Consider the following 15,609-nt stretch of genomic DNA (forward strand, 5'->3'; position numbering starts at 1 on the left):
GTGCTCCACACTAGGTGTGAAGCCTTCTTGGTAGGCAGGTAGGTAGATAGATAGCACAGAACATGGTCCAAGATAAAATATTAGCTATTATTCTTATTGTTGTAATTGTTACAAGTATATATTTTGACTTGAGCAGCTGCTGAAATTCTACTTGTTCTCAAGATACCTTCAGGTCACTCTAGTTTAGTAAACATTTACTGAGTGCTCAGTACATGCTGGGGACTGATAGGACACTGATGATACTACAAGTAAGATGCTGACCTTGCCCTTGGGTAGCTTACCTTCTAGTAGGGAAGGCAAACCTGTAAGTGGATGATTTCGGTTTAAGGCTGGGCTGCCCTATACACTCACCACCAGCTGCATGCAGCTGCTGAAACTAAATTGAGATGTGCTCTACATATAAACTACATACTGGATTTTGAAGACTTGGTTTGAAAAGAGAATGTAAAATATCTAATTAATAATGGTTGGTATAGGGGAGGCTGAGTAGCTCAGTCTTACTTACTTGTTAGTATAGTCTTGATTACCTGTTGAAATAACATTTGGGGTATGGTGGGTTAAATACGTGGTTAATTTTTTTTATTGAAGCCCAGCTGACACACGATGTTACATGGGTTTCAGGTGCACAATGTAGTGCTTCAACAAGTCTATGCATTATGCCGTGCTCACCACAAGTATGGCTACTCGGTCACCATGTGATGCTATCACAATACCACTGACTACATTTCCTGCGCTGTACCTTTTATCCCTGTGACATATGCATTCCATAACTAGAAGCCTGTGCCTACCACCCCTTTACCCATTTATCGGTCTATTTCTGCTGTTTATTCCCTTTTTGTTGATTCCATATATAACTGAAATCATATGGTATTCGTCTTTCTCTGACTTATTTCACCTAACATATGCTCTCTAGGACCATCTATGTTGTATATTTAGGACCATATGTTGCTATATGTATATATATTCATACATATATACATATATATACACACATTTATATACATACACACATACTACATGTTATTTGTCCATTAATCTATCAGTGGACACCTAGGTTGCTTATACATCTTAGCTATTGTAAATAATGCTGTAATAAACATAGGGATGCATATATCTTTACACATCAGTGTTTTCTTTTACTTAGGGTAAACACCCAGTAGTGGAATTACTGGATATATAGGGTTTTTATTTTTAATTTTTTGTGGAACCTCCATACCGGTTTCCACAGTGGCTGCATCAGTTTACATTCCCACCAACAGTGCACAAGGGTTCCTTTTTCTCCATATTCTCACCAACACTTGCTATTTCTTGCCTTTTTGATTCTAGCCATTCTGTTAGGTATAAGGTGATACCTTTTTGTGGTTTTGATTTGCATCTCCCCGATGATAAGTGATGTTGAGCAACTCTTCGTGTGTCTGTTGGCCATCTGTAGGTCTTCTGTGGGAACATGTCTCTTCACATCCTCTGCCCTTTTTTAAATCAGATTATTTGAGGTCTTTTGGTGTTGAGTTGCATGAGTTCTTTGTATATTTTGGATATTAACCCTTCTTGGATATGTCATTTGCAAATGTTTTCTCCCATTCAGTGGTTTGCCTTTCTGTTTTGTTGACGGTTTTCCTTGTTGTGCAAAAGCTTTTTATTTTGGTGTATTCCCAATAGTTTGTTTTTGTTTTTGTTTCCCTTGCCTGAGGAGACAGATCTAGAAAAATGTTGCCAAGGCCAATCTCAAAGATATGATTGCCTTTTTTCTTTTAAGAGTTTTATGGTCTCAAGTCTCCCATTTAGGTCGTTAATCCATTTTGAGTTATTTTTGTATGGCGTAAGCAGTCCAGCAAGTAGCTGTCCAGTTTTCCAAACACCATTTATCAAAGAGACTCTCTTTCCCTCCTTGTATGTTCTTGCCTCCTTTGTTGTAGATTAAGTGACCACACAACTGTGGGTTTATTTCTGGACTCTCTATTCTGTTACATTCATCTATGTGTCTGTACTTGTGCCAGTACCATACTGTTTTGATTACTAGAGCTTTGTATTATATCTTGAAATCTGGGAACGTGGTACCTCTAGGTTTATTCTTCTTTCTCAAGATTGCCTCAGCTATTTGGGGTCTTTTGTGGCTTCAGACAAATCTTAGTATTATTTTTTCTGTGAAAAATGAGGTTGGTATTTTGATAGGGATTACACTGAACCTGTAGATTACTTTGGGCATTATGGATATTTTAATAATATTGGTTCTCCCAATCCAGGAGCGTATTTGTGTCATTTCCACTTACTTGTGTCATCTTCAGTTTGTTTTATCAACCTTTATAATTTTCAGAGTACAGGTCTTTCAGCTCCTTGGTTAAATTTATTCCTAGGTGTTCTATTCTTTGTGGTGCGATTGTAAATGGAATTGTTTTCTTAATTTTGCTCTCTGTTATTTCCTGTATAGAAATGCAACTGAGGCACCTGGGTGGCTCAGTCGGTTAGGCGAATGACTTCGGCTCAGGTCATGACCTTGTGGTTTGTGGGTTCAGGCCCTGTGTCGGGCTCTGTGCTGACAGCTCAGAGCCTGGAGCCTACTTTGGCTTCTGTGTCTCCCTCTCTCTGTCTGTCTCTGTCTCTCTCTCTCCCTCAAAAATAAACAAACATTAAACATAAAATAAAAAAGAAAACAAATGCAGTTGATTTCCAGGTATTATTTTGCCTCCTGCAACTTTACAGAATTCCTTTTCTCTAAATGTTTGTTTGAGAGTGAGCGAGAAAGCGAGCCTGTGTGCAAGCAGAGGAGAGATGGGAATAGAGAGAATCTCAAGCAGGCTCTGTGCTGACAGTCCCCAGAATTCTTGTAAGTTTTTTAGTGGTGTCTCTAGGGTTTTCTATGTAAAGCATCATATCATCTACAAATAGTGACAGTTAAACTTCTTTATTATTATTATTATATTATTATTATTATTATTGGCTCCTGGGTGGCTCATTCAGTTAAGCAGCCAACTCTCAATTTCTGCTCAGGTCGTCATCTCGTGGTTCATGAGTTTGAGCCCTGTGTCAGGACTAGGATTCTCTGTCACCCTCTCTCTGCCCCTCCCCTACTCACGTGCATGTGCTCTCTCTCAAAAAAAAATTTTTTTTTAATTTAAAAACTGTAGTACTAGAAAACTTAAATTTATGCAGCCCCTGTTGTGCTTCTGTTGGATGGCAATGGTCTACGGTGATAGAGGGTGCTGTGGGAACCAACTCAGAAGGGCAGCATGTCAGGGGGTAAAGGAGTGCTTCCTGGAGGACCAGATGCGTCCTGAGCTGAGTCTTAAAGGATGAGCAGAGGTTACCCAGGAAGGACACAGCTTGAGGATATTCTGGATTGAGGTGACAGGAAGGCCCAAGGAAAGTGTGCCATTGGGGAGGAGCCCTGGGAACAGTTGGTTGTTACACAGCCTAAAGTGTTAGGAGCTGGGGACTGGAAGATGATGAAGCTGCCTGAGAAGTGAGGCCTGTCTTCCTACCATTTAACATCTAGTCGTCATTAAATGCCCTGGTTCTTGTCTTACACCTGAGGTCTGTGTGTCCACTCTTTGTTTGAAGTTTTGTGGACTATTGGCTGTTGAAAGTTTGAGGTTTCTGTCTCTACAAGAATAAGACGATCCTGGAAGATAAAACTAAGGCATGCACGTACGCTACTCGGAAGGCAGAATGTTATTTTCCCTTCTGTACACAGTCCTGGAGTGGATAGCAGGCTCACATTTCTGCTTCAAGTGTAGACCTAATGAATGAGAAACCTAGAGGAAGGTGAGAGCTTTTGGTATGCTCTCATTCATTGGGTCCAAGGAGAGTATACATGACTGCATTCACACCCATCTCTATGTCAGTGACCTTCAGTGGACTACCTCCCACCCCCAAATTCCCACCAATAAGGAATATAATTGGTCTTGGAACAACACAGCTTTGAACTGCACTGGTCCACTTACATGCAGATTTCTTTACAGTACCGTACTGTAAATGTATTTGCTCTTAAGATTTTCTTAACACTTTCTCTAGCTTACTTTAAGAATACAGTATATAATACATACATGAAATATGTGGTAATTGACTATTTAGGTTATCTGTAAGGCTTCAGTCAACAGGCTATTAGACACATCTCGGGGGGAGTGAGAAGTTATACATGGCTTTTCGACATGGAGAATTGTTGCTCTTGACCCCTGCCATTATTCAAGGGTCAACTGTATAATCATTTATCAGATTACACTAATTTGGAAGCTCATTATATCCACTCTATCCCAAATCACCCTCAGGTCTTCTGCCTTTAATAACTAATTATTAAATGGACATTTAGTAGGTCATGCAGGGTGAAAGAGGAGTACCAAAGGAGGCTGAAAACCTAAGTGGATGGAGAAGCTGGAGAGTGACAAGCCATCTTCAACATCTGCTTCTCACTCTTTAACGTGCACGTGAATCAAACAGATCCTGCGAAGATACTGGTTCTAATTCATTAGGTTTAGGGGTGGAAGCAACAATATGCATTTTTTTTGAGCTTCCGGGTCATGTCAGTGCTACTGGTCCATGGACCTCACTTTGAGTTACAAAGTCTTCAGCGTCAGTTTAGTACAAATCTTTACCCACGGCTGGAAACTGCATTGCAACAGCCCTGATGAGTCATTAGAAGCCTCTGAGGGAAGACCTATCACGTGATTCACCTCCTCCTCCTTTGTGGAGTAAGTCTAATTGTTGGAACAGTTTTTCTTGTCCCTAGACGCTATCTGGGAAATTTCTATGCATTGGTCCTTGTTCTATTTCTGGAACCACAGAGATAATGAACCTGATCTCTCTTTCTCATGACAGCCATTTGGAAATTTGAAGAGTATTTTTATATTTCCCTTAATTCTTTTCAGTACATTAAATCTCATCTCCTTTCGCTGTTAATCATAGGACCCTCTGGGCTGTCCTGGGAATCTGTTCTTTAAGTGTACCTCTTGTAATTGAGCACAGCAGTCTTGCTTTGTCTAAACATCAGAGAGTAAGATGGGCCTATTACCTACTTGGCTGTTGATTTTCTGCTTCTGCTAGAGTCCTCCATCATCTTGGCCTGTTGACTACTCTTTGGGTGTCACTGCTTGTAAGCCCCTCTTAGTGAACAGAGCTAGAGAATATATGTATGCTTATGTGTACGTGTATGTCTATGTATTTTCTCATTTGTCCATCCATCCTTCTGTCCATCCATCCATCGAAAACTCTGAGTTCAGCATGATAGATTTACTCCAATCCAGTTGCATAGGTAGATTGTAGTTTTTTCCCTTTCCATGTTTATAACTCCCTTCCCTGGAAGTAAAATAAAAAAAACCTACCTTCTCATATCCTTAAGACAGTTACCTGTGTGATCAAACCCTTGGGTAAAACCAATCGTCTATCCATCACTGTTGTCCTTCCCTATGCACATTTGCCTCACACCACTCACTTCCCAACACACTCCCACTTCTTCTGGGACTCAGCTAATAGTTTTTGGGCTGAACTATTTGGGAAGGCAAGGGGAAGAGGAGGAGGAGGAGGAGGAGTTTTTTTTTTTTCTCTTTTGACTTGTAAATGAGTGAATTATACTAATAGGTTTTTCTAATATTGACTCATCCTTGGACTCATGCGTTGTGCCCTGCTTTGATTTTTGTACTCTTTCATTTAAGATTTCTTGGTAAGTTAATTTATTTTGCTGATCTGAAAAGGCTTTGTCATGCAAGAAATGTTCTTAGACATTCCCTTAATTTCATTCTCTTTGATTTCTACAGGGGGAATATAAAGATTTCTCCTGACTTGTGTGAATTTTTCCAGGGTCCTTTCTTTTGGAAATGCTACAAGATGGCTGTGTTTTCAGTGGTGGAAATTATCAATAGGTCTCAAAAGCAAGGAATCACAGAATATCTGCTTTCCAGTAGTGATGTATGACTCACCAAAGCCACAACATTTTTTATAATACCCTTAGTTTTTTTCATAGAAACAGAACTGAGATTCCTAATACTTCCTGGAATTTTTAAAAAAAGGAAGGAAAAAAAGAATTCAAGGAGATGTCCATTGGTTAGCCCATCACTGGCACGCATTGGCATTAAAGAGTAATTGGTGAGTAAACCAGTACCAATACCACTATCCTTCATGTCCAGCCTGCCCCCAAAGATTTTCTTGGAACCAACAAGAAGGTTAATTGAAAATATAAATCTGCTTTGGAAAGCATTTGCATTTTAAGCGGAGATGGAATTTGGGGAAGTGCCATGTAGACGTCTGTCATTCTACAAGTCATAATTATTGTCAGTGACCCGAGACCTGGAGCAGATCATGATGGTTAAATAATGTCCATGGTGTTGCTCTTGGGGAAAGCCTTTGTCCCCACCTGATCATTCCCACATTGCCTTGGGTCTTTTATGCCTCAAGTGCATATGTTGCTTCTGTTTATCTGAGTAGTTAATTTTGGAGGCAACCATTTTGCAGATCTGATTTCCTTCCTCTGACAGACAAGGCCTGGATTGCTCTCGCTTTTATATTTCATTATTCACACATTCTTCCCCATCTCTCACCAATCCTCCCACCATTTCTGTTTAAAGAAGATCTTTAATATGTATGTAGACCCATCCCAAAAGGTCTACATGCTACACGTGCACATGCACATATACCCACAGTGCATGTGTACTTCTGTATATGTTCTTTTTAATTTTTTTTTCTTGACTAGATCACTCCTAAAAAAAAAACATTGGAGTATGACAAAAGCTGGTAAAAGAGATGAAAAGGATGATACTTTTTGGTTAGGGAGTTTGAAATAATTTTTGCCGTGACAAGTTGACTATTGGGGCACTGTGCGTCCCTGTGAATTGCACGCTTCAGCTACGTCCCTGGCTCTGTTGACCCACAGAGAGAGTAATCCAATTATCCAAATAGGGAAATGCCTGAAAACAATGAATAATCAGAAGTTGCATTTTAGAAGCATGCTCATTCATAAAACTGGTAGGTCATGTTCATTTTAGAAGTGCATCAGCAGGAATATTGTCTGAGCCTGCACTTAGAACATTCATTCAGTCAGCAAACACATACTGAGAGCCTTCCATGTGCTGGACACTGTCCTAGGTGCTGGAGATGTATTAATTAGCAGAGAGAAACATGGTCCCTGATGGTAAAAAAAATTTTTTTAACGTTTTATTTATTTTTGAGACAGGGAGAGACAGAGCATGAACGGGGGAGGGTCAGAGAGAGAGGGAGACACAGAATCGGAAACAGGCTCCAGGCTCTGAGCAGTAAGCACAGAGCCCGACGCGGGGCTCGAACCCACAGACAGTGAGATCGTGACCTGAGCCGAAGTCGGACGCTTAACCGACTGAGCCACCCAGGCGCCCCCCTGATGGTAAATTTAACAACTGGTTTTTTTGAACCAAAAGCTCTGATGTTTCATATTTTGCAATGCCTGTGCTCTAATTACTCCCACCATAGCCAATTTCAAGCTCCCCAAGTTCTGCAGTGCCTGGCACATAGAAACTGGCCACCATCATCATGTTCCTATCTTGATCATCATTAGGCTTGCTTTGACAGCATAATAAAAAGAAGCTCATGACCTACAGGGGAAGAGTCTAAGATGTGCTCAGGGGAGAGTGTGGAGAAGGGTCTGAAAGATGAGGGACATTCCTTTTTATTTTTTACTTAAAATCTGTAAGATGTGCATTTTTAGAAGTATGTATTTTATAACCTTTAAAGAAAGAATTTACAGTGCCCAAGTGACCAAGCATGGCTTTCACATGATTCTGGCCAGATGTGACCACATCGTGGATATAAGACCGTTATTCCAAGTCCCATATCACAATATGTGAATCCCTGATAAATGACTGTTGTCTTCCTGGTGAGAAGTGACTTAAACTATTCACAGAAGATAAGCATTCAATTTGCTGCAGAACAAGTCACCCCGAATCAGTCGCTTAAGCTAATGACGATATTTATTTTGCTCACAGGTTTGCAATTTTGGTGGGGCATGGTGGGCACATTGTGTCTCTTCTCTTTGGCATCAGGTGGGGTGACTGGAAGGCTCCGAGTAGAATTCTCTGAAGGGGCATGCCTGTGTTGGCAGGGGATGCTGGCTGTTGGCTGGGACTGAAGTTCAATGGGGGTCATTTGTCTCTCCAAGGTAAGTGTCCCAAAACAGAGCCAGGTGGAAGCTATATCAGCTTCTATGACCTAACCTTAGAAACCCTACACCATCACTTCTCCATATTCTTGTCCGCGGTGGAGGTGGGGGTGGGTCACAAAGCATCACCCAGGTCCAAGGAGAGGAAAATTAGATTGTACTTCTCTCTCTACGCAGGTTCTGCAGGAAGGTGTGGGACTGGAATATTAATGTGGCCATTTTTGGAAAAAGACAAACTGCTCCAAGAAATTCTCACCTTTTCCATGTCATCTGTACCAGCTGTAGCTGCAGAGAAAATGTGAAAAGTGAGCCAGATTCTCTCAGCTGCCCAGCTGCACGTGAGCATTGCAACTTCTTCACGCCAAAAATAAGGCACAGTGTAAGCTGTCAGTGCTTAGCTGGGAAACCCAACAAATTTTCATGTTGTATTTCCCATGCCTAGCAGAGCCATGAGTTTTAAATTCCCTGTGAACTGTCAAATATAGCTTAAGCAAAAAAAAAAAAAACAGATGAACTCATGACCGGGATGGTGGAAGTCTACCTTTGCTTGGTTGGGCTCTGTATTTTAATTGTTGTCTCTAAGCTTTCTCAAAGAGCACAGCTAGGAGATTCTTCAGTGCATATAGGTGTCCTTATGCTTGCCAGCCACACGATGGATAAGGCTGTGTTGAACTTCATGTAGTGCTTGAGGGTCCAATGCATTCTTCGTATTATCTACTTACTAGGGTTGGAGTTGGTTCATTCATTTGTATCCTCAGTGTCCCTTGGTTCCCCACTGGGGCATACATAAATAGAACATATTAACAGGAGACTAACAGGTAATTACCAGATATGTATGGATTGCCCATAGAGTAGCACTTAGAGAATTGTCAGAAAACATCCAGTTAATGCAGTCTGCTCAATTGGAATCTTAATTTATGGTATGAATTGGTAGCCCCAAACCAGCGGTGTATTAGACCTTCAGGGATTCTAATTTTTAAAGACACTATTATTATAATTTTATACTTCTGAACCAATCCAAGTTCTTTCCTAATATAAGAAGATGAGGTCGTTGTGTAACAGAGGTCTCAAAAACTAAGCTGTTTTGGCAATTCACATTTAAAACAAAATGGTTCATGGCTGGATAAATCAAATGGAATTTTAACAAAGTTTTGTCCCCAATCTTTTCTTGTTTAAGCTGAAGACAACCATGAGGTATTTCAGCTAAGACAAGTCAGTTGCTTTGCAGAAATTTGTTGACATTTTTAGCAGTCCCTTTTCTCCTGTAACTACAATGCCAAATGAGCAAAATGAGTGTACTGACAGCCAATACTGTCCCTGCTTCAATGGAATTCAAATATTGTGTGTCCAGATATTTCTGTTCCTTGACATATACTTGTGAGGAACATTGTTAATATCCCCAGCTCAGACAGTTAATTATAAAAATGATCAGTGAAGATAGCCTGGTGGTTCTTCAGTTCGCCTAGGGGGAGCTTGGGGCTCACTCCCCAAAGATGCTGTTTCACAGGCCCATATGAATCTTGAAAATTCCCCTTATGATTCTGGGTACCAGCCCAGCCTGGGACCGATTGAACTAGAATATTTGCTAACTCCTAAAATAATTTTTGTGAAGAGGGTTTTGCCTTGATAGAAGTTACTGTGGCTCAGGACAAAATAGTATTATGATTCAATTTCTATCCTTGGTAAACATTTTAGAGTAGGAACTCAGGTTTCCACTAAACTTTTATATATTGACTCACTTTATAGTAGAGGCTATAGCTTTGAGAAAGAAATGGGGGAAAAGAATTCCAGTTCACAAATCATTGTTTCCCTCTTTAGCTTTGTGTTTGGGCTGAAATATTTCTTTTATATATAAATGTTCTATATGATGATGGTTGTCATTATTGGCTACAAGTTTTTGTGTGTGTGTGTGTTTTTTTTTTTTTTTTTACATTCTTCAGGCCCTTTCAGCTGGAGTTCCTAAAATAAACAATTATAAACTATTGTTTTTGGTTAGAAGTCACCAATGGGGCATGCCTCACAAAAATGGCAATTGTTGTGTAGAGCCACAAAGAATAAATAAGATTTCCACAGTAGAAGAGTAGATAAAAGATAATTCCAGGTAGAGGGAATGGAATAAACAAAGGCACAAATGCTTGAACTTGTTTGGCACACTCAAGCAGAGGTGATTAGCTCAGTGCAGCCAGGGTACAATAGCTATGGGAGATACCCATGGCTGGAAATATTCAGCCCTAAGTGATGGAAGCAAAGAATTCTAAAGTTCTGTTCCTAATTGTCCGGAGTGGCCTTTTGAAGAAATGTGTTTAGATAGATTCTGAGGATGCATCTGGCTCTGGGATTAATGAGGGCTCACAAGAAGGGTCAACAGAGTATCAGGGCCCCATAATTTCTCTTTCATACCTTCTCTTAATTAGGCATATAAATATGCTCAGTGTCTTTTTCCTGCTCATGATTCTCGTTGTGATATCTTGGAATATGTTTTGATATCCTTGAGGGAGTCGTGAAATGTTGACTCTGTGGACAAGGGGCTTTTGCTTTTGGTTGTCATTTTAACCCTATCGGTGGGTACTCTGGCAGGACTGTCCTGGAACATAATTAAGTGGTGAGAACCGTATGAAATACACCCTAATGTTCACATCTGAATTTCTGAATCAGTGATCCAGTCAAAGGGATGACTGAGTATTAATCTGATTGGCTGCATGTATATATTTTCATTTAAAAGCTGATGGGGCACAGCCCTAATTTTTTTTTCCCAGAAGATGAATAGCTAAAGTAGACATTAGATCCTACTTCAGTGTTTACCAGAAAAGTTCACACTATCAAAGCACTTGCATGATGTGAATTTTTTTTTGCATTTTTTTTTTTTAATGTTTATTTACTTTGGAGAGAGTGAGCTGGGGACAGAGAGAGGGAGACACAGGATCCGAAGGAGGTTCAAGGGTCTGCACCCGCAGCACAGAGCCCGACGCAGGGCTTGAACTCACCAACAGTGAGATCATGACCTGAGCTGAAGTTGGACGCTTAACTGACTGAGCCACCCGGGCACCCCAGGTGAATAATTTTTTAATAAACCAATGCAAATATTTTACATGCTTCAAAGAAACTTAAAATGTGTCTTTACCTGCTCAAAATCGTAATTTATGTGAAACCTCTCTTTGTTGTTCCCACTGTCTTTCAGTTCTGCCCAACAATCTCCTGGGGACAACAATATGTAGGCTTTTGAATAATACTGCTTGAAGATTTTATATTTAATTAACATGTTTTTTTTTCAATTCGTGGACTTTCTTGGGGGGAACACATTTTAGCTAAAATCAGGATGTGTGCATCGTAAATTCTGTCTGCATTTCCTGTTCATCTCTCACCTCCTATTCCCTCCCCCTGGTACTAGTTATTAATTCCATGCTAGTTGATTTTGCAAAAAGAAGAGAATAAGACCATGATAAATAAGGCAGAAGAGATCTTCCAGTTCCCCTCCATTTTGAATGTGGCTCTTTGTATATCCTACAGTGCAAAGTTTGAGATGACTGTTCCACAGGGTCTTCAGGTACTGGATGAATATTTTATTTCCAATATTTTAAAATTATTTTGATTTAGTAAGCTAATAAGGTCAATTAGTTCTTAGTGCTGGAGCAAACACTTTGACTTTTAGCTAGATTGTAAGTTAAAAACCTTAGAATGTAAATCTATGGGGAATTTTAAAGGTTGTCCAGTCCAGCCACAGCTTTGGAAATAGGGCCTCGTCCTTGAAGAATCTTCTCCACCCTTTAGGCTTAGAGTTGTGCTTGGTCATCCCTCAAACACTTCCTGTCCCATTATTCTGACCTTAAAACAGCAGTCTTCAAGCCAACGTAAATTTTCTAGTGGCCACATATCTGTGGCATACAGATAAGTTGTGTAATGCTCAGCAAAGTACCCAGTTTGGGCCTCAGGTCTACCACCTCTTAGATCTGTAACCAGTGAAGTTACCACCACTGAGCCTTATTCATTTATCCAAGGCATTCAGAAAATCATCCATGTGTCAGCCCTAGCCCAGATGCTGGGCATACAGTGTTCAACAAAACAGACATAGTTTCTGTTCCCAAAGAACTCTGCTTCTGGGAATATACAACAAAGACTTACCATTTGCAACCCAGAAGGTCAGTTCTCTGATAGGGAGAGCCCAGGGTTGGAAATGGGGCATGCTGGACAGGCAAACTGTTTGGTGTCGTTACCTCAAAGCTGAGACAGGAATAATTATGAGTTCCTTAACTTTCTTCCATGTAAATGGTGACACACCTACCTTGTTGGGTTAGAGTGAGAGACCGAAACAATGAATGTAACATCCCAGAGCTGTGCCCAGCCGTTCATTATTGAGCCAGAAAACATATATTGAATAGATAGCATTCCAGGCAACCGGGATTCAAAAATGAGTAGGGTGCTGTCCCCATCCTCATGGGTCTTACAGGCCAGAGGTCCAGCCCTAGCTTCCGAGGCTGCTGTATTATTGCTGTGCCCCCCACTCTTGCCTGTTCACCTGTCTGCATCTCAAGAGCACCAGCTTAGGGAAGCCAGGAATGCTTGTTTCTCTCTTGTCTGCTGTTGTATGTTCAATGCTCAGCAGTTCCTAGCTGACCTTGGCTGCAAAGATGCAGCCCATGCCCTCCCTCACCTTTTCAGTTCACACCTGCCCAACTTTTTACTGCCAGACCCTGCATTTATTTGCCAGAAGGTCTCCTATAGCTGCCAAAGCCCACTCAGGCCACACCTGGGGGTATGATGGGGAATTAAGCCCCATCCAGTTGCCCCACATCCTACCCCCTCTGAGGAATTATACTTACCCCCATGGCAATAGCTTGATTAGTAATTTGCCCTTCTTTGGCTGTTTTCCCTCTTTTTTTAAAAGTTTATTTAGTTTGAGAGAGAGAGAGGTACTAGCACCAGGGGGGAGGGAGAGAGAGAGAATCCCAAGCAGGATCCACACTGTCAGCACAGAGCCCAATACAGGGGCCCGAACTCATGAACCGTGAGATCATGACCTGGTCTGAAATCAACAGTTGGACACTTAACTGACCTAGGCAGCCAGGCGCTCTTCCCCCCAATTCCTAACCAATGATTTCAGGGGGTCCCCCAACTCCACCAATTGCATTTGAATCTTTGTCTAAACCTCTGCCCAAAATAAAATGTCCACACGGCATCCAAATCTTTATCTTCTATCTAGATAATTCTGGTGCCTGTAAAGAGCCCATCTCATAATGGGAACTGAAAATGTCAGATAACCTTGCAACAACGGATGGATACTTGACCTGGACTCTGCTAATCAGACGCATGTACTCCATTCCCTATGTCGTGAAGAAGGAAAAGACCAGAATCTATTCTGTTGACAGATGGTCGCAGAGACCACGACCTGAATGAGCATTTCCAGCATCCATTGTTGGCACTCAAGGCACAACACCACGCACAGAACATGGCTTCCCTGAATGGTTGTACCTGGATATTTTTGAGCCCTGCTCTTTTCCTTGCAACCTCCGAGCTTCTACTTCTCTTGTCCTCACAGAGATTCTTAGATCTCTCCAGTACCTTTTGTGATCAATTCCTTTCCTGCCAACCCATCACGTTTGGTTCCTGTAGCGTGTGCCTAAGAAGGTGGTCTGTGTGGGTCAGGACAGAACCAAGAAAACAGTCCTCTGCCTCTTGCAAGCAGTTGGGACTTAATACAGAAGATGATGGAAGATCTGGAAAGCCAACCAGGGAGCAATGAGGTAACCCACAGATCAGTAGCATCTGGAAGCTACCATCAACCCTGGAGCTGGAGGAACCATGGAGGAAGGAAGGAGCTAGAACCACAGGACAGGAGCTACCCAGAGAGGTGACCAGTTGGGTCCCAAGACCTGAGGCCACACCAGGGAAAGAGCCAGAAATAGACCTGAACGCCAACAGGCAATTGCCATGCACAAGTAATGGGAGCTCACATAATTTTTGGCTGAACGAAGAGGGCCAGGACCAGAACCTTGTGTTATACCAACTTTTAAAGGCTAGGGGAATTAGGCCTTGGCCCCTAAGGAGAAGCAGTCCGAGAGCCAGGAGGACACTGAGGCAAGAGTAGCATTCCCCATGCCACAGCTCTGAAGCCATCAAATCTGCCAGACCCCTAACTGGATTTCCACCAAACAGACCTCTGAATTATTCATCAAGTCCAGACAAGAGACTCAGAGTGCTTATCCATGAGCTTCGGGTATCATAGCTTCTAATCCAGGCTATTCCCTGGGTAACCTGAGTTATTAAGTAAGGATCACAGTGCTTGCCAACTTTCACTGGGCAAGATAAGAAGCAATGCATCATGGAGATTTTTAAATAGCTTGGCAAGATGGGGAAACACATCACAGCAGGAACCTTAATTGATAAAGTAGAGACAAGTGCACTCATTCTCACGGTTGGAAATTACAGGACTGTCCTACTTGACTTCTGTGAGTGGATGGATTGCAACATCTTTGTTAGTGGCTAAGCAGAAGACAAAACAAAGCTCTGTGTCTGGATTTGGGAGAAGGAACGTAGTGTGAAGGAAAGAGCACCGTTTCAGATCAGGAGAACTTCATTTGAATCTCACCTCCACTGCTCGTTAGCCTTGTGATTTTAGATGTTATTTTCAACCAAGCATTAGCCTTTTCTTGGTTAAAAGTGATGATGTGGGCCACTTATCATTCTGGGCACTTCATAAATATTTGTTCCCAAATCCCCCTTCTTTTTACCATAACTCTAGCCTAGGAAGAATTCTTTCTCCAAAAAAATGGCTGGGATGAATCATTTCAATAGGAAAAAGTTTAAAACGAATTAAAATCCAAAACTCGGCACTCCTGGTTATTATCAAAAGCACCACTTTCCCTGGGCAGTCTACATTCAAGGCTATTTAGTCAGAATTTCAGATGGTCTAAAAAAATTTTATCTGTGCCTATTTTTGTTTCTTGAAAGAAAAACCTCACTTCCCTTGCATGCCATCAAATATCAGTTCATCTATATTTTGAATGGGATTTCATCCTCCGTTGGTGCCTGGGTGTTTCTGTGACTTGAGCAAGGGGTCCCTGTGCCTTTATCACCTGGTTTCTGCCTGACGTGGCTGGAAAGATGAGCGCCTCCAGGCCCATCACAAAGGAGCGGGGCCTCCACGGTGCATTAGCAGCACCAAGGAGTATTGCCAAGATACAGCATAAAAGACAAGACTCCATGATGGGTATTGAGTAGGGCACCTTTTGGGATGAGCACTGGGTGTTGAATGGAAACCAATTTGTCAATAAATTTCATATATTAAAAAAAAAGAAAAAAAAAAAAGACAAGACTCCATGGTTCCCCTCTGGGTTTCTGGAGCAGCTGTCTCTAGCTCAGCTGTGGAAATTTCAGTTCCTTCATTGAAACCCAAACACCTGTGTCCCCAGACAGGAAAATGCCTAATAAAGTGACTTCCTCCATGCTGGCTAGTCCTGTGATTTTATTCAGCCCTTAAGGACAGTGTGGGGGCTGAG

General features: G+C 41.5%; 1 long non-coding RNA gene across 7 annotated transcripts in view; it reads left to right on the forward strand.

Moving 5' to 3' along the window:
* The window catches only part of LOC115499304, a 52,856-nt gene extending 37,546 nt beyond the window's left edge, over positions 1 to 15,310 (forward strand). For 5 of the 7 annotated variants that reach the window (XR_004344338.1, XR_004344339.1, XR_004344340.1 and 2 more), the window contains 4 exons: positions 8,001 to 8,116; positions 8,294 to 8,421; positions 11,003 to 11,167; positions 13,314 to 15,310. This is a non-coding gene — a long non-coding RNA (uncharacterized LOC115499304). Of the gene's footprint in view, positions 1 to 8,000; positions 8,117 to 8,293; positions 8,455 to 11,002; positions 11,168 to 13,313 lie in introns of all 7 variants that reach the window. The other 2 variants (XR_004344342.1, XR_004344343.1) reach the window with 2 other exon arrangements.
* The last annotated feature ends 299 nt before the right edge of the window (positions 15,311 to 15,609 follow it).

Source organism: Lynx canadensis, chromosome D4, assembly GCF_007474595.2.
Source record: "Lynx canadensis isolate LIC74 chromosome D4, mLynCan4.pri.v2, whole genome shotgun sequence".
NCBI lineage: Eukaryota > Metazoa > Chordata > Mammalia > Carnivora > Felidae > Lynx > Lynx canadensis.